Below are 20,442 nucleotides of genomic sequence, written 5' to 3'. Positions count from 1 at the left end.
GGAAGTATGTAGACTGTGTGTGTGTGTGTGTGTGTGTGTGTGTGTGTGTGTGTGTGTGTGTGTGTGTGTGTGTGTGTGTGTGTGTGTGTGTGTGTGTGTGTGTGTGTGTGTGTGTGTGTGTGTGTGTGTGTGTGTGTGTGTGTGTGTGTGTGTGTGTGTGTGTAGAATTGAACTGGGGCGGGGCGGCAGTGGCTCAGGCGGTAGAGCGGGTCGTCCAATAATCAGAGGGTTGGCGGTTCGAATCCCGCTCTCTCCCAGTCTCTGTCGTAGTGTCCTTGGGCAAGGCACCTAACCCAACTTGCCTCGTGTGCATGCGTATGAATGATCATGGTGGTGGTCGGAGGGGCCGTTTGGCGCGAAATGGCAGCCACGCTTCCGTCAGTCTGCCCCAGGGCAGCTGTGGCTACACACGTAGTTTACCACCACCGGTGTGAATGTGTATGAATGAATAATGGTTACTGTACGCGCTTTGGGTATCGGGTAACGGTAGAAAAGCGCTATATAAATGTAATCCATTATTATTATTATTATTATTATTATTATTATTATTATTATTATTATTATTATTATTGAACTGAAATCCATAAATAATCATTTCATTTTCTACTTCAGATGTTCGGAACAGAAGAATTCCCCCCTCTGGATCAATTAACTAATTCTGATTCTATAATGATGAAGATATCTAATTATAAATACTCATAACTTACACAGGAGGAACCAATATAAACAACTCTGTCTTTACTGTACAGTCGCTGCAACATGTTTTGATCAAGGTCAAATGAGTCTAAAAGTTATTTTTTAACAAAATAAAGGAATTATAGAAAATGACCACACAGTGAGAAGTCAGGATAACGATTTTATCACCACGTCTATGGAACATCTATGTTCCTAAATAATACTTAACAAAATCAAAGTTTATTTTATATTTTGCCTCTTTTTGGCAAATAAATTTGTCTCAAATATGAGTGTAAGGAGAAAATCTGTGACTATAACTGTACAAAACACACAAAAAGAACTTTAAAACTAAGGTTTATAAAGCCAAACATGATGTTACCATGTGTTATTATAGAATATAAGAACTAAACCAGGACCTTAAAGAGTGTTTCCTGTTTGTGTCTGAAGAACTGTGGAGATCTGACCAATTAGACGGATTTAAAATGTAAAATCACAATTTTCATACATTATAAATAAAGACAGGAAGTGATTGTGTTGGAATTTGGGTCATTTTTGACCCCTAAATCATTGTCCTAAAAAAAAAACACGACTGAAATTGATGCAGCCAGGCAAGTTACAGGTAAATTCATGCAAAACCTCTGATGCACGTTGCCTTCAGGGACAGTTTTTCATCAAGCAGTCTCTGTATTTCCCTCTAAAACAACTCTGTCTGGTAACGTTGTGTTATTGTCGGTGCAAGCTGTTTTTAGAACGGCGGAGCAGAGCCGTGAGCTGCTCAGAGCTACGCTACGGAGGCTCATTATGGGATTTCTTGGTTTCCCTCATCAAACTCATCAAATACACAATCCAACAACTCCACAACGCTCTGGTGGACAAGTTGTGAGCTGCACATTCACCACGCTATGAGATAATAACACAACGTTACCACACAGAGTTGTTTTAGAGGGAAATGCAGAGACTGTTGATGAAAAACTGTCCCTGAAGGCAACGTGCATCAGCGGTTTTGCATGAATTTACCTCTAAAACAACTCTGTGTGGTAACTTTTTTGCGTTTTTTTTGCTTTTGACCATCAGGACAACGATTTAGGGGTCAAAAATGACCCAAATTCTCCTTTAAGGTGGAAAGATCTGAGTGAACTGTCTCTGGTCCCCTGCAGACACATCAGTCTCCTCAGTGGAAGTTGATTGTCATGAATGAGTCCAAGTGTCGGATCATAAGCTGGTTTATTGCATCCAGGTGTCACACACACACACACACACACACACACACACACACATTCTTGTACTTGCTGCATAGTGAGGACCGAGTGAATTTCCTGCAAAGTGAGGACCGGCATTTCTAGACCTCATGTCAACACAGGAAACATATGTCTGAACACTAGGGGGAACCAACAAACTATACATTCGTTCAGATTGTGTGAAAAACAAAGTTTCAGGAAAAAAGTTTTTAACCATCAGAGTGAGGACCGATTTGAACTTTTCACCTTGCGCTCTGATTGGCTGCTGTTGATGGGCCATTAATTAGCAGAGGCCCCAGCTTCTGCTTCTCCAGCAGCTCTCAACAACTCTGTTACTGCTCTGCCTTTCTGATGAAGGCTGACCCTAACACCTGAACATATTTTCACAGTTCCAACAAGTGCATTCTCAAAAAACCCTCATATACATTTTGTGTACATATTCATAAATATGAATAAAAATATAATGAGTGTATTTTTTTTATATTTTTTTTCCCACATTCAGTCTTGATCATAAAATAATCTCCATCATCATAAACAGGATTTTAACCCTTCAAATGACAGATGGAAATTCCCTAAAATCAAAGGTGACAAGATGTGTGCATATTGCTCTCTCAGGATAACAAAACTTTTCTTCTTAAAATAAGATTTATCTTGTTATCATGAGGAAACAGAACACACTTGGCCAGCGATGGCCGGCGATGGCCGCAATGACGGCGGGGTAGCTATCCATGGCTACTTAACCAAAAGTCTTTGAACTATCAAACAAACAAGTGAACTATGGACTATGGAAGCTTGAATGGCCAAAATATGAAGTTATGACGTGAACCATATGTTGCGGTGTGTAAAAAAAAAAAAAAAAGGCAGTTGATTCGGTGGAAACCCTGCTTACAAAACTGGCAATCAAAGATGATGTGGAAATTAAATTGGAATGAGCACACAGAGCTATCGCCCCAGAATTTAAAGTTTTATTTTGATGAACACTTTCACTGCGGTGAAGTGACTTCATGGTCTCTTTGACATATAAAGAGCATCAGAGTTTCACATAACTCAAGGGGACACCTAATTAAAAAATTCAGATTAAATTTATGTCAATATTGATTTAACCTCTTGATTTATTTATTGAGGAAATGAACAAATGAGTGGAGAAACATATAAAATTGTACAATTCAGTCAGGCAACTCAAAATTAGAACAATTAATAACAATGAGCAGGCAACAGGCTCTGTCTCAGATATTCATTCCCTGAATAATGATCTACTTTGACAGACATTACAGGGAATGAAAGCAGGGCCTCGCAGGAAATCATAGAGACAGAGCCCACAGGTGGATGCTGGGGAGGTGGTGGGTTTGCAAAACCTCATGGGTAGGAGGGGCAACAGCAGTAACATGAAGAAGCAGTAAGGGTCCCAGCAGGGCAGCAGCAGTGTCGGCAGCAGCATAGCCAAGACTGACTGTTATCTGTCTTAACTAGCTTTGCATCATATGATTTAATAAATATGAAAAATAACATGAATTAACTCTGTAGCTACAGACTTTCCAGATCTCAGTCTGTTATTATCTCTTGGAGACTGTGGACCCACTTGTAGTGCTCCACCACCATAACACGAGCTACATGATATGATAAACCTCTGTTAAAGTTAATTCCGGTATCTGTAACTTTCTCTGATGTTCTTTTGTGACATACTGTTTGAGTTCACTATTCTGTCTGTCTGATATACTTTCAGCAAAAGTCTCAAATGAGATTCCCAGAGTAAATAAAATTTTGTGTTATTGAGGAGAAAATCTTGAGGGGATAGTTATCTGTCCTGTACAGTTCCATATACTGTAAAGATGATCTGTATATTGATTTTCCTCCTCCTTGCACTCTTAGCATATAACTCTTAGAATCTAAGAAAATTAGACCTCAGCCATCTCTCTAGCTGAACCGTTCTTCAGGAGCTGTATTAGGATGGGTAAATTTGAATCAGATGGAGGAAGAAAATGCATCAATACTTTACATTTCCTGAAAATTTCCAAATCAAAATTTCATAGTCCTTTGAATTAATATGATCCTCCATCATTGTTTTTATATAATGAAATTGCAGTCTTTTAAATTTCTCCATCTGTCTCTTTAACAGGTGAGAGGCAGCCAGTGTCACTCAGCCGGTGAACTCTTCACCTTGCACAGAGTGCTCTGGCTGCTGAGTTGATGGGTCGTTAATTAGCAGAGCCCCAGTCCTGCTTCTGCTTCTCCAGCACCTCACTAAAACCCTGTTAACCCTTTCAGTATTTTGCCTTACTGAAGACGTTTGACCATAAAACACAAACATATTTTCACACAATTCCTTTAACTGGATAAAGTCTAAATTAAAAAAAAAGTGCATCACTTTTTATGCCTTTAGATATATTTTCTTTTTCACATTAAGGGCTCTAATTTCGTAGCTCTCTCCCAGTCTCTGTCGTGTTTAGGCACACTTTGCAATTTTCGTCCACCACGCACCCTACTGCAAATCCTCCTCTTTCCCACCTCCGTCCCTCCAACCAGCGCAAGTGGGAAATAGAGAAGGCGTGAGAGGGTTTAGAACAGCTGATTCAAATCTACACCAAATAATTCACTAACGCTTTAAGCTAGGAGGCAGACATTTGAGTTTGTGTATCAGGAAGTGAGGCCCATCAACTGTGTGGAGTTCCGTGCGACCCTCAGACGTGTCAAAGGTCACCGTGTGTTTGTCGTTCTTGTTCCTCTCAAGGACACACAACAACACTGTCCCTTCGGACTCCTTGGTTTGTGTTTCAAGACGAGTCAAGTGCAGCAGACCCCTGGCACCTATTATGTGGGCCGATCCCCACCATGGCGACTGTCGTCTGTCTTTTTTTTTTAAGTAGCCTATATACAGTATTTTTGGCTTTTCATACCTTTATTTGATAGGACAGTTCAGAGTGTGAAAGGAAATGGGAGGCAGAGAGAGGGGGGAATGACATACAGGAAAGGGCCGTAATGTTCACTGTTGACTTTAAATCATGTTGTTTGTGCTGTGAAAACTAATGAAAGCTCAAGTCCCATTGTCATGGGCATGATGTGCATGTAAAAAAAATGTGTAAAAATGCTCTGCTATGACTATTTTTTGATAAAAAAAAGTTGTTTAAAATAAATCTCCAAAGACACTAACAACACGTCCATATTTCTCCCTCATTGAAAAATTCACATCTTATTAATATGCATGATTTGCTTGGTCAGGGTTGCTAGGTAACGGCGGTGCGCGCAGTGTTGCCAACTGGCGACTTTCCAAACCCTCTTGGCGACTTCTTTTGTAAAAAGCGACTAGCGACAAATCTAGTGACTTTTTCCAGAGATATTACAAATGTTTCAGGACCTGAAATCACGTTATTACAGCTGTATTCAACGAGCAGCGGCGCTGCCGCGAGCACTCATTGGCTGCCCCCCCCCCCCCTCCCCCCCCGCGTCAATGCGTCAGGGGCAAGGAAGACAGACAGGTGATTTGAAAACACGAAGCTCACGTCAGGTTTCAAGTGCAAGCTTGTGTTTCCTCTGGGGAGTCTTTGTATTAAAATGCAAATTTGAATGTAAACCAAAAAGTGAATGAAGTTTAAAGACAGAGAAAGAAAATGGATCACAGGATTCGAACCCAAGTCTACAGATTATAAGTCAGCGACATTACCACATTGCCACCGCTGCCACACATAATTTTGTGGTGCATCCAGCTGTTATGTAGGAGTGAAGTGCCGCTATCGCGGTGAATTACTACAACAAACAGCGGCATGAGCTCCTGAGCCGCCGCTGCTGTGAATTATAAAGTTCTTTAGGTGCTCGCATCCAGAGGCCACGCCCACAGTCTCTGAGCTACTGGTAACAGGCTGGTATCACCGTCCTTAACCGCTCCTCACCGAGCACAGAGCAACGTCGCCGTCATCGCTGTTTAACGTACGTTACTCCAGCTTTACACCCTGTGGGTAATTTATATAATGAGATGGGGGGGAAATCAACGGGATTGGTTGCTATAGTTTCGTGACGCACGAAAACGGACTCCAATTTGAAAAATTGAATTCAGTTTTTTCAGACTCTGGTACTAAAACTGCATTTTCAAGTCTAAAATGCTCAGTTATTGCGTGGATTAGCAATTTTGCTCCTGAAATGCCTTGTAGCAGAGCCCATACACTAAATTGACATGTTAATTATTTTAAAAAGACGATTTTTGGTTTAGGGAATCTTTAAGTATTTATATTATATTAATAAATAAAGAATATAGTACTCAACTAGGTAATGATTGAAAAAGATAAAATATCAAATTTTCCTTGCCACATATTTATGGCCATGTCATGTCTTTGTATCAGCCAAAACTATTAAAATGAATAATCATTATAAAACCGTGAATTATCAACATTTTCCTGAAGTCAGACCACTTCACATATTAAAACAGATATCAGCGATCCGGTGGTTTTGTCTAATGCTGCGTTCCAGGCTTTTGAAACCGTAAGTTACAGCTTTGTTACGACTTTGTAGCGTTCCAACCCGTAGCTCGTGTTTTTACCGTCCTGTTGCCTGTGAAAGTCACTATAACGGCCACTCGTAACTTCCGACCCGTGAACTCGTACCAGATCGAACTGGTATGACTTCACAGGAAGGAAAAACACAAGTTACGAGTTTCCTTGAACGCACCATGAGTTAGCAGCCCCCGCCCTCGTCAGGCATCTATTGGTCCTCGTCCCTACGTCACCACATTCATGCGCATCCCTTGGCTGCACACACAGCCCTTCATGCCGTTCTCTCTCCTCATTGGATAACACTTGTATCCTACAAGGAAAGTTTTCTCCTGGTTTACAGCAGAGCAGAGTGACGGAGAGACCAAACACTCTATGGAAGTGATGCTGACAGAAAATAGGACTATTTAGGACTTATATTAACAAAAACATTCACCTGATATCTGCTTTAAAGGCGACTGGAAGATAGGCCTAACTATAATGAGCCATTAACTGCCCTCTTTAAAAAAAAAAGTCATTAGTTTCCGCATGCAGCAGGTAGAGTCATGGATGACATTGAGGATGGCTTCTGGTCCACAGCCTCTGATGTAGAGGGGAAACTGTAGGGTAACAAACAGTGGTCCTCTCATTGTTGCTCATCTGTTGTGATGGCACGCCATACATTGTAAAAGTAAGGAATGCCTCACCACCACTGTGCTTTATTTATGATAATGAAAAAAAAAAGACATTTTAATTGTTTTTTCCCCCAGATGTAGACCACATAGACCAGTAGTGCTCATGCAAGAAGATGATTTGTCCAAAAAGACAGTATTTAATCTAGTACCTAGTTACTAGTTGCCTCTGTATGGTGATTTTGGATATGGACCTGGTCCAACGTGGTCTACGTGTCAAACAGAAAACTGTTCTTACTGAACTATAAAACTAGAAAAAAAGCTTTCACTATTTCGGACATGAATGGTCTAGACGTGGAAAAAGAAAAACAGCAAAATGTCTCTTTATTGCATTTTCATAAATAGAATAAAGGTTTTATATAACTAAAAATTGGTAGGTCTCCAGCTTCTGTCATGATCTAGTAATGTAACTAATGATCTGTCTTGTCTAAGTAGAGTAGTTTTGGATCTGGACCATGTAAAATGAAGTCTAAACGACAATAAAAGTTTCACAAATATGACAGTGGGTTTTGGACAGCACTTAGCCTTAATTTGCTTATTATTATTATTATTATTATTATTAATAATAATAATAATAATAATAACATTTTAAATGTTAATCCTTTTAAATTTAAACAAATCACATGGAAAAATATTGTCATAGCACAAATTCAATAATTATCCATTGAATTAATTAAAACAATTTTCAAAAAATCATAAATGGCCATGCAAAACAAAACAAACATGATTTCTAGTAATGTCTTAGTACAGCAGCAGGAGATTAGTCCTATATGCCTAAGCGTTTGGTGAATATTTGGGTGCAGTACCAAATTTCACCAGTAGGCGGAGCAGAGAGCAAAAAGTGTGTGAAATTCTGGCGAAAAATTCTTAACTTACTATCAAACTGAGGACCCTCTGTGAAAAACAGAGGGGAGCTTATTTATAGCATTTAGAGCTAATTTAAAGCTTGACAAAGTGAGGACCGGCCAAAATGTCCTCACATCCCAAAAGTGTCCTCACAGTGTTGGTTAAAAACTCTCGCCGGTCCTCACAATGTAGTATGTACAAGAACACACACACACACACACACACACACACACACACACACACACACACACTCAGAGGAAAGAGTGGGAGCAGGCCGCGTCGTGTCTGAGAGTTAACACATGAAGAGCAGCAGAGGAAACAAAGACGCCGTCCGAGCAGAGAGACGACGGAGAGGAGGCGTTCAAGGTCTCTGGCTCGGGATAGGAATTAGGAAGCTTTTCATTTCTGGACGTGAGTGAAGAAGGAAACAGGATTGGGTGTTGTTCACTTGATGTTTGATTTCCCCAAATAACAGATTGATGCGTGGCATCGCCCGGAGGAGGGAAGCGAGCCGAGGTCGGTCTCGATGTGCACGGATCAGGTCTGCAGGGCCGAATAAAGAAAGAAAGGAGAGAGAAAGGCACTTACATTTATTTTCTTATTTATTTGTTCCTCTTCCTGTTTTTAACCTGTGTGTGTGTGTGTGTGTGTGTTTTTCACAGTCTGCTGCTCCGGGGTTACCTGCGTTCACGGGACCAGAGACAAGACCGCGGGAAGAAACCAATCGGTTAAACAGAAAAAACTCACAAACTTATAAACACAAGATGGAAACAGGAACAAAGAGGTAAAATGAAATAGGGAGAAAAGGTCAAATATAACCAGAAAACAACTTAATAACATAATAATAATGATGATGATAATAATCTTGATGCTCATGGTCGACAGGTGGAAGTGTCCATATTTGGTTTATACATCCCACCCTTGTGCTGCTAGGCGGCGCCCCCTATAGGAGCTCTGAGAAAACAACTGATCAGCTGTTGCTCTTTTATATGTGAACACAGTTTCATTAGTTTGACTTTATTTTTTCAAAGCAAAGCCGCCGTCTCATTTTAGAAAGGGGTCCTTATTACCAAATAACAAAAAATACAAAAACAAGAGTTCAGTCATCAATACAACTAAATCATAATAAAGTGTGAACACAAAATAGAGACGACCATTCACACTTCTACACTTCTACCCCTCCACTCCAGCAAATACTGTATTACACGTCAAAATCAATCGGGCCTGTGTACACATACACACACATACGCACAAAAATCATGTAAAAATGATTCTTGTCGTCATGTAAACGGCTCCAAATGAACTGTTAAAGGTCCAGTGTGTAATATTTAAGCAATAGTATATCAGGACAGGCCGTGGTGTATGCTCATTATCCCACGGCTAAGGGCAGTTGTCATGGATACATGACAACAGCTTCCATTCATACCAGTCATACGTGCCTGAGGCGGAGTGATAGCCTACGCTGTGATAAGGCTTTAGAATAGTAGCCGTGGTAACTGCTCATTATACAACGGTTAACAACCAATCAGATCGCCGGATTTCACCTTTCCATTTTATAATAGTCGAGGTTTATTGTTAAAATCTGAAAATAGGCTACTACCCATGAATATATTAGTGTGACCGATGTTGTTCTGGTCGATGTCATTTCGCCAAGAGGTCAATGACCACTTGGCAAGTGGGTTGGCACGTCTTTTATGGGTGAGTGAGTTTAACTTCAGTACCGCTAACCGCCACACCCTGTCACTTCTCCTCACTGGTACCTCGTCACTGTGACTTTACCTGCAGACCTCTGCTACATTAGTATAAGTGTATAATCGCTATAAAATAAAATCTGTTTGCTTTTCGTAGCCTTATTATGTGACCGATGTTGTTGTGGGGTTTCGCCAAGAGGTCATTCACCTCTCGACGATGCTAACCGTTTGCCAAGAGGTCACGAGGGACCAGTGAGGAGAGGTGACAGCGTGTGGCGGTTAGCGGTACTGAAGTTAAACTCACTCACCCATAGAAGACGTGCTAACCCACTTGCCAAGTGGTCATTGACCTCTTGGTGGAGCGGTTAGCATCGTCGCCTGCGATGCGGGAGACATGGGCTCGAACCCCACTCAGGGCAAGTCACACAATTTTGGTCACACTTATAATTCTTCTTTTACATATAACAAGGGTCTTTGCTTTAGAGAGCGTCGCCATCTTGTTTGTACGGCAGCCTGAAGGGAAAATCCAGCCAGTCAGAGAGCACGTTGCAATAAATTAACCAACAAAGAAGAAGGAGGAGGAAACAGCAGACATGTGGTGAAATGGTTTAGATCTATACCTCATCGCTCCTGAAACACTCCCAGTCGTCTCAGTCCTGGTGAACTAGTTGTTTTGTCCTCGGAGGCCACCGTACCTTTGCCGACAGGAGGAGCGCTGTAGTCTAGAATCTAGAATCACGGAGCTAATGCTAACACGGAGCTAACGCTAACACGGCCACACACAGACACAAAGACACAGACATACACACACATGAATAAAGGTTCCAAAACGCGAAGGTGTGTGTGTGTGTGTGTGTGTGTGTCATGATGTATTACATTATCTTATAAAAGACCCATGGTGTGTGTGTGTCTGTGTTAGCATTAGCTCCGTGTTAGCCACAAGCCGAACTTCAGTACAAACATTTCATGTTTCCATGGTTTCCTCTGACTTTCCGAACTCAAACCAATCACGATTCATGACATGCATGACTGTGATAGTTCTAGCTACACTGCAAAAACTCAAAATCTTACCAAGAATATTTGTCTTATTTCTAGTCAAAATGTCATTTCTAGTCAAAACAAATCTTATTTTACTTAAAATAAGACTCATCACATTAAAAAGCAACTTGTTTATAAGACACTTTTTGCTTCTTTCAAGCAGATTTTCACTTGAAATAAGTAGAAAAATCTGCCAGTGAAAGCAAGTTTTTTGTGCTTGTAATAAGAAAGAAAAACTTGCTCCACTGGCAGATTTTTCTACTTATTTCAAGTGAAAATTAGTTTGAAACAAGTGAAAATGATCTAAAAACAAGTTAATTTTTAGGTGATGAGTCTTATTTAAAGTGGAAAGAGATTAGTTTTGACTAGAAATGAGACATTTTGACAAGAAATAAGACAAATATTCTTGGAAAGATGTAGAGTTTTTGCAGTGTATTGATGAGATTTGTAACACCGAGACGGACGACTGATCTTGCAAGTGCGGTTTTCAGCCAGTGGGGAGGGGGGGGGTATTGGCCTAGACCCCATTCACCTCATAACAGGTCACTCAACCATCACAGTGACTTTGAGCCACAATAATTACAGCCGAAATCCTGCATAGTTCTGCTTTAATATATATATATATACTGTATAAAAAAAACATTCAGTTTCCGTCTTACAAAAGTCGGTTTCACGCTTCTTCTTCACACCCGACGCTGACGTCCACAAACATACGTCACACACAACGTGCACGTGTCCCTTTAGAACCACAACCTTCAAGTTTATTTCAAAGCAGTGAGGTTGTTCTGGGTTTGATTCCCCGCGGCGCCCGAGGCCGCTCTGCTTCCGCTGCCGCTACCGCTCAGACACACGGACGTCAGGGTTGAGTCACTCTGAATGTGTGTGTGTGTGTGTGTGTGTGTGTCAGCTTTGATCTGTCCTGATTGGACCTGGACACCGTGGATCGGTCCAGTAGCAGCGGTGGTGATGTTGGGGCCGTTCCCTCTGGGCGATGATCACGCTGTTGCATAATGGTGGACCCTCAGACCCTCAGAGAGAGCGTGAGGCCTCGGCGCTGGATAAAGCCGTCTGTGTGCGGCCCGAGCGGCTCGTGAGACTTTTTAAGTCACTAAAAACCACCGGTTGATATTTTGGACTTTCTTCATGGACGTGGTGGATTTGGGCGATGAAGGAATCCTCTCTTCTCCGGCGCCGCTCATGATCCTTCATTCATATTAGACTAACGGACCGGACCACCACAGCTGCTCATCTGACTGCTGTGAAATCATCTCAGGCCTTCACACACACACACACATGGCTATCTTTGTGAGGACACTCATTGACAGAATTGGATTGGATCATCTTTGTACTTTATTGCCCCGAAGGGAAATTAGTTTTGGGCTCTGAGTCTGAGCCACTTCAATACACAAGACAATACATACGAGACCTTCATACAAAATACTTTCACACACCTACAACCTGGAACACTCTGCACTATCATTTGAAACTGACCTCACTTAATGGGACAATTTAAAGCCATAACTACATCTTATTTTACCTCTAACTGCTCCTGCTTTTAACTATGTTTCAATTTACCCTATAGTCACCTTTAACTTCTGGTATTCTGTTATGTTTTTGTATGTTTCAAATGTCTTGTCTTCTGTCCTTGTGTGTTCTGTGTTTCATCTCGGCTATATTGTAAATGAGGTTACTCCTCAATATATCTTCCGAGTTTAAATAAAGGTTATGAAATGAAATGAAATGACTTTCACACATTCAAAACAGTGAATGGTGCTTCCACTCTATTACAAATAAATCAATAAAATCAATAAATCTGTAGAACTGATCAAACCAGCAGCTCTTAAGTTAAAGTGCTACAGTATGTGCGCAGCGGTTCGATACGGAGAAAAACTAAACCAGTAGAATAAAACCAACGGTACTATACATAAATAAACTAGAATGCTACATTCACAGTGTTTGCATATAAAAATAATAAAACTATACAAAAAAGGTAAAACCGGTCAAATTAATAAAACCTACAGTTCTGAAATAAAGTGCTACATATTACTGTTTAGTGCCTTACAGGGCCGTTGCTAGGAATTCTGGGCCCCCTTAACGAATACTAAAATGGGCCCCTCCCCCTAACTTTTCCTTTTTTTTTCTTAGACTACGTATTTATTATCGTTTTTTATTTAGCCTTCTTTGTTTTGATGCTAATGCAGCATTACACTGCAAAAACTCAAGTATCTTAGCAAGAATATTTGTCTTATTTCTAGTCAAAATGTCATTTCTAGTCAAAACAAATCTCATTCTACTTAAAATAAGACTCATCATATTAAAAGTAGCTTGTTTTTAGACACTTTTTACTCCTTTCAAGCAGATTTTCACTTGGAATAAGTAGAAAAAATCTGATAGTGGAGCAAGTTTTTCTTCCTTATTACAAAAAAAAACTTACTTTCACTGGCAGATTTTTCTATTTATTGTGAATTTAAGTGAAAATGATCTAAAAACAAGTACATTTTTAGGTAATGAGTCTTATTTTAAGTGGAAAGAGATTAGTTTTGACTAGAAATGAGACATTTGGACAAGAAATCAGACAAATATTCTCGGAAAGATGTTGAGTTTTTACAGTGTACTATGAGTATTAGTCAGGGTCTTACGCAGAATAAATCAGTCATACAAAGATTAGACTGCTGGGGTTTTTTATGGGCCCCACTGGGCGCTGGGCCCCTAGAGTTATCATCACCTTTCTCCCCTATACACCGGCCCTGGTGCCTTAATGGCGGAAGGGATAAATTAGTTCCTATATCTATTCAGTCGACTTTTTGGAACTCAAAACACATCAGATTCTGGGTTGAGGATCTTTTCTGTTTCTCTGAGCAGTGATTTCTCACATAGCAGCTTAAAGGGATAGTTCACCCTAGAATGATATTTCGCTCATTATCTACTCACCCTCATGTTGACTAAGGGCTGGAAGAAGTTTCAGAGTCCTCCGTGGCTTCTCTGAGTTACAGGGGGTCTTGGTGTAGCAGTGCATGTCCATATAACGGTTGCAAAGGGACACCAGAGCTCTTCGTAAAAAAAAACACACAAAAAAACATCCAAATACCTCCATGATGCTCGTATGTAATGTCCGTCTTGTGCTGAAGCCCCAAATTGCGTAATTGTCCCGAAAAAAATTAAATAAGTCTATATTTTAAGCTTGTTTGTAGCGGAAGCTTCTCGAAGCTCCTCTTCCTGGTCCGTCCAAATCTCGCGTGATTTGCGCCGGCGTCAGCATGCGTCAGTGCGGTTACTGCGAATCACGCGAGATTTGGACGGACCAGGAAGAGGAGCTTCGAGAAGCTTCCGCTACAAACAAGCTTAAAATATAGACTTATTTAATTTTTTTCGGGACAATTACGCAATTTGGGGCTTCAGCACAAGACGGACATTACATACGAGCATCATGGAGGTATTTGGATGTTTTTTTGTGTTTGTTTTTTTACGAAGAGCTCCGGTGTCCCTTTGCAACCGTTATATGGACATGCACTGCTACGCCGAGACCCCCTGTAACTCAGAGAAGCCACGGAGGACTCTGAAACTTCTTCCAGCCCTTAGTCAACATGAGGGTGAGTAGATAATGAGCGAAATATCATTCTAGGGTGAACTATCCCTTTAAGATAGTTCTGCTCCTCCCTCCCTATGATATGATCATATGATAATGAAGCCCCTAACCCTAACTTTAACCATCCAAAACAAATGCCTAACCTTAACCATGACTCTACACACACTCTCAGTCTGCTCACATGTTTTCCTTCCTTTGTGCTGACGGACACTTTCAGAAAAAGGGAGAAAAAAGGAAGTTTGAACCAGAAGCTTTTAAAGCTTCCTCACACACGATGTCATGACTGTGTGTGTGTGTGTGTGTGTGTGTGTGTGTGTGTGTGTGTGTGTGTCACGAGTCTGAAAGAAATTAAAACGATGCTCAACCTTTATCGACACTGAGCCGGCGACATGGTGACGCCACAGTTCACGTGTCATTGATAAAAACAGCTGCATCGAACCAACAAGGTTTAACTTTTTAATTCTGTTGCAACAAACCAGTTTAGTTTAAATTTAAACAAAGATTAGATTTAATTCTTTCATTTAAAACTTTAAAGAGACCCAGAGGAGTTTGCTTTTGGTTATAAAATTGGCCCATTGCCATAATCCCTACAGTCATAGCAGTAGGTTCGTTACCTTTAATTGTTGGCGCAAGGTGTTTTTAGAACGGCGGAGCAGAGCCGTGAGCTGCTCAGAGCTACGCTACGGAGGCTCATTATGGGATTTCTTGGTTTCCCTCATCATCAAACTCATCAAATACACAATCCAACAACTCCACAACGCTCTGGTGGACAAGTTGTGAGCTGCACATTCACCACGCTATGAGATAATAACACAACGTTACCACACAGAGATGTTTTAGAGGGAAAGTTCAAAGTTCAAAGTTCAAAGTTATCTTTATTGTCCCAGTTGGGAAATTGATTTGCAGCCAGGATTTCCAAAATACATAAAAACATACAATACCAATAAATACACATAAAACACACACACACAGCAATCAACCTCTGTTAGGAAAAACAGCACATAGAGCAACACATAACAACACATAGTGGGCAGAGTAATTAATTCATGCAAAACCACTGATGCACGTTGCCTTCAGGGACAGTTTTTCTGTTTCATATTTTTTATTAATATGTATACAAGAATAACAAAGGCACTTACATGGTACATTGGTGTCAGCATTAAACATGTTTGTATACACCCTTGGATTTAGAATTGTGTTTTTGAGAACAATCAACAGGGACAGTTTTTCATCATCAGTCTCTGTATTTCCCTCTAAAACAACTCTGTGTGGTGATAATATTTCTGATCAAGCAACTTGTATTTATAGTTTTTCTCCATTTAAATAATTTTTCACATAATAATCAGTACCACATATTTTTGTTTACATATATTTTGTACATACAGTAGTGACTACTGTTGCATGTGGATCAATAAAAAGTCTTATCAACAACATCAGCAGGTCCAGTCTGTCTCTGTCTCTGTCTCTGTCTCTCAGGAACTTCATCTAAGTTGAATCCATCTCAAAAAACGCAGTCGTAGAAGTTAAATCTAGTTTGAAGTTAACCTGAGATCACAGTTTAAAGTTTCAGTGCAACAGAATTACATTTCATTTCTTGGTTTAAAGGACAAAAAAAGTGGTTTAAAAGTTGAACGTGGGCGACTCACTAAATTCAGTCAAAGGTTTCATGACTGAGAAGAGAACCGACCTACACATCATTCATCATCATCCATCATCTGTGTTAAATTGTGTCACCGTCTCTGTGTGACATCTGAAAATGAGGCCAAAGTGAAAGCTGTGTTTGACCTTTGACCTTTGGTATTTGACCTGGGGTTTCCAGAAAGACACGAGGCAACACGCCAACATCTGACTTCTGCTGAGGACATGTGAATAAAGGCTTTTGCACATCACATCACATCACATTATAGGATGCTGTGGTTCGATTCCTGGCTCCCTCCGGTCCGCATGTTGAAGCTTCCATGGGCAACATTTGCCCTGTGTGAAAGGATGAATGTGACGGTGTGAAGCGCTTTGAGTGGTCCGAGTGACTAGAAAAGCGCTCTATAAGTACAAGTCCATTTATACCATCAAGTCTGTTTCTGACATTGCTGCACGTTTAAGATTAAATTCAACCTCATGTTGTGTTGAATGTAAAGTGTTTAGGATCAATTGGATCACGGTGATTGGTCGTCTTTTTTTTTTTTTTAATGTGTGGCTCCAGTTGAGTTAATAATCAAAAAATCAAAAATCCACACAGGTGAGTTTTATACACAGGAGGTGATGTGTTTCTGTAGCAGGCTGTGAACATGTTGAGTCTATGGAGACTGGCTCCCTCTAGTGGTCAGCAGAGGAACTACAGCGGCTGGTTTTTACTCTCCCAGTAACAATAGTGAACTGTTCTATCTATCTATCTATCTATCTATCTATCTGTCTGTCTGTCTGTCTGTCTGTCTGTCTGTCTGTCTGTCTGTCTGTCTGTCTGTCTATCTATCTATCTATCTATCTATCTATCTATCTATCTATCTATCCATCCATCCATCCATCCATCCATCCATCCATCCATCCATCCATCCATCCATCCATCCATCCATCCATCTAGTCTTGCAATTTAAATTAATTGTTAATAATCAAACTTCTCTACAAACAAATTGTTCGAAAATTGTTTTAAAATGAAAAAAAAAGACTTGCAAACAAAACTTTTGGATTTGCATTTTTTAATCAATCATTTCATTTTCATTGCAATAAAATAACATTTTATTGCAATATTAAAGCTGTACAGAAATGGCCGTTTGTCCTGTTTGTCGCGCCGAGTTGTCACGAGCTGCAACACGAGTTTACCCGAGTGAGAAAAACAAATTTGATTGGTCGTTATCGAGCGGGCGGGATATTCAAAGCTTGGGGCGAGACCGAGCTCCATGTGTGTGTGTGTCTCAGACGTTTGATTGACGGATTACGGATCCAATGTCAGTGGCTGATGAATCGTGTACAGGCTGACGTATAATCCGTGCGCCTGCATTATCCAATGCGGAAAAAAAATACACACTTTCATCACGGATTTACTCAAAAATAGAATTTTGCTCAAAGTTTGGTCTACATCGTCTGATAGATGAGTTATTACACTAATGTTAGGACCCAGAGTGGAATCACATTCAATTTTCTTTTCTGTACACCTTTAATACTTTTGCGCTCAAATCGTTTTTTTTCATTTGCAAAACTGTTTGATTGAATAATAAAGACACAAATGTTACTCCATAGATCAGCAGCTGTGATAACACGACACGTGTGTGTGTGTGTGTGTCTGTCAACACAACACACACACACACACACACACACACAGGGAGGACGCTCAGACAAACTGCAGTGTGTCTTCTGTCCACCAGGTGGCAGCATTTAACCCTTTATTTCATGTGACTGGATCAATGAACTGTTGAGTGTGTGACTGCAGCTTCACAGCTCAGGCATTCAGAGTGTGTGTGTGTGTGTGTGTGTGTGGGTCACGTGTGAAACAACAGAGAAACTCCATAAAAACCTCATTAACTCATTAAAGGAGCATTTAGAGAATTCAGGCTGCGACACTTAAACACCAGAACTACCGGTACATGCTTCTGTTAACAGCAGCTATTATAGTTAAAATGTGTGTGTGAACGCTCGTGTCAAAACTGTTTCATGACCTTTCATGCACTGATCAATTTTGAGATTTGGGGCTATTTTGCTTCCTTAACATGTCTTCTTTCAGAAAAGTCAAACGAAATGGTAGAAAATCCACATTAATGTCGTTATTTTACTTCATTTCGTCTGTAGATTTTCTCCTAAATTCACCAGGAGTTAGTCTGAGCCATGTCATGTCAGGTGTCATTGAAAAGCTCCAAAAACTGTAATTTCCTCCGTATCAGCTACAAATCATAAAAGTAGGATTTACATGAACCATCTATGTAATTTTACAGTCCAAGTCTTTAAAGGCCGTTTTCTCAGAAAGAGTTTTTCAGACTCAGACTCCTCTCTAGAAATCTCCACTTCAGCAGCACTTACAGACACCAAACCTTCCACTTTGATCCCTTTCTATATTCTGAAGGTTTTTACAGAGGGGATTGTTGATATATCATTCACAGCCTCATTTATACAACATTTTATTACTAAAAACATGGAGACGTTAGATGTTTTTAGGGCTGGTGACAGTATTTCCTCATTTACAGAGCGATAAAAAGAGATATCCAAAATCCTCCTCTGTAAAAATTTCTGACTCTAATATGTCAACAAAATAAAACAAGAATTTTGAAAGTAGCTTTATCCATTGTTCAGATTTCTGTTCTGGAAATGTATGCAAATTAGCGCATATTTCATTATATATCGCCTCATTTACATATTTAAACATAAAATTTGACAAAACTTGTAATACAAAAAATATTTGTCTTAATGTGAGTGATAAACTTGGGAAGTTTCATGGTGATATCTGTTAGTTAAAATTTTTATCCTATATACTGCAGTGTCTCAGTTAAAATTCATATTCACAGATTCTATGAAGTCATAAATCACTCTGATTATTTACAGGTGTGTTGAGTTTACCTGACAGCTGTAATCCAGGTGCAGACAGATGTGTCGCTACTTCCTTGTTACTCTGATCATGTGACCGTGAAGCTTCAGAGAGCGTCTGTCTTTAACCCTCTGTTTGTTCATCATCCAATGACACGTGAGCAACGATGAGCATTAAAAATTCCCAAATTCAAAATGAGCCTTTTTCTTAATAATTCAACATTGTTTTATTTACACACACACACGCACACACACACAACAACGTACTTCGTGTAATGGATAATTTGATGCATCACACAGGCGTTGTGAAATGAATTAATTTCAGTTAACCGGAGGAGACCGAAGCGATGAAATAGAGGTCTTGTGGGGGCATTGTACTCGGACCATGACACAGCTCGAATAACCTTTTTTTGAAGGTTTTCTAATCTTTTCAGATAGCTAGGGTAGGTGTTGCACCAAATGACATTACAGTAGTTACTGTAATGTGTGGCACAAACAGAGTTTTATATAGAGTGAGTAGTGTAGTTAAAGGAAGATAATGTCTTATTAAGAGAAGAGCCTGACATATTTAGCTAGATTAGATATTAAATGCTCCTTTGCTTTCGTTTGACATGAGATTATCATCTATCTGCATCTGCACAGGTCACTACAGTATCTCCCTGGTTGAGATCGCCTGTGTGATTGAGCACCTGACCATGATGCTGCGTGACGCGCCATGGTGCATGATGGGAACTGCTTCCAGTGAGACACAAGGCAGAGCAGAGCTAATTCATAGAGTAGCTACAGTGTGATATCGTCAGGGCCGGCCCAAGCCTCCATGGGGCCTAAGCTAAATTTTGGTGCCCTCTATTACTGCCAATACTGTAATACTATTTAATTTCTTACTCTGTCATTACGAATCATCATATCCTGGCAGGTTATTAACCATCTATGGTTTTTATTCTGAAATGGCACCAAATTCAGCTAAAAGTGCAGCCTGGGGTTGATTTACACTTATTCAAAAGTAACAAAATAAACCAACAGACAATGCATTTACTGTAAACACATCATCTGCTTTTTAAAACTTTTGGTTTTAAATATACTGCAACGGAAAAGTGCAACAACAATTTGAAATGCAACAATAATTTAATACGTTTTTTGTAATTAAGTTACGCACTACAGTTTTAAAAAGTTACTTGCCTTTTGGGGGCCCCCCAATAGTCACGGGGCCCCAAGCAGGAGCTTAGTTCTCTTATGCCTTAGGCCGGCTCTGGATATCGTACACAGACCCGACGTCATTCAATAATGTGCTCGACAGAAATGAAAGAAAAAGGCACAAAAAACCCAGAACAGAATCAAGACACAGATAGAGAAACACAGATAAAAACACACAAAGAGACGATATCTGATGGAAGTGAAGCAGCAGAGATGAGATGAAAGCTGAATGCTGATGAATGCTTTCAACTCGACGCTGCAGCTTAGACCTATAGATTCATATCATAAAACGTGTTTAAAATGAAATGAAGCGACTTCAGATTCAGAACAGCGAGTTTTCCTTTAAATAATATAAGAGACTAGTAATACGAAAGTAAACACATGAGGTTGGCTAATTAAATTGTGACCCAGTCAGAGAGCTGTGCAACATACAACTCTGATTCTGATTAACAATTACTGTAATTTAAATTGCAAGACTAGATAGATAGATAGATAGATAGATAGATAGATAGATAG

This window comes from Trachurus japonicus, chromosome 12 (assembly GCF_045865225.1).
Source record: "Trachurus japonicus isolate A0001 chromosome 12, Traja_1.0".
Taxonomy (NCBI): domain Eukaryota; kingdom Metazoa; phylum Chordata; class Actinopteri; order Carangiformes; family Carangidae; genus Trachurus; species Trachurus japonicus.
The sequence above is the reverse complement of the archived record's forward strand: the minus strand, read 5'-3'. Positions refer to the sequence as shown.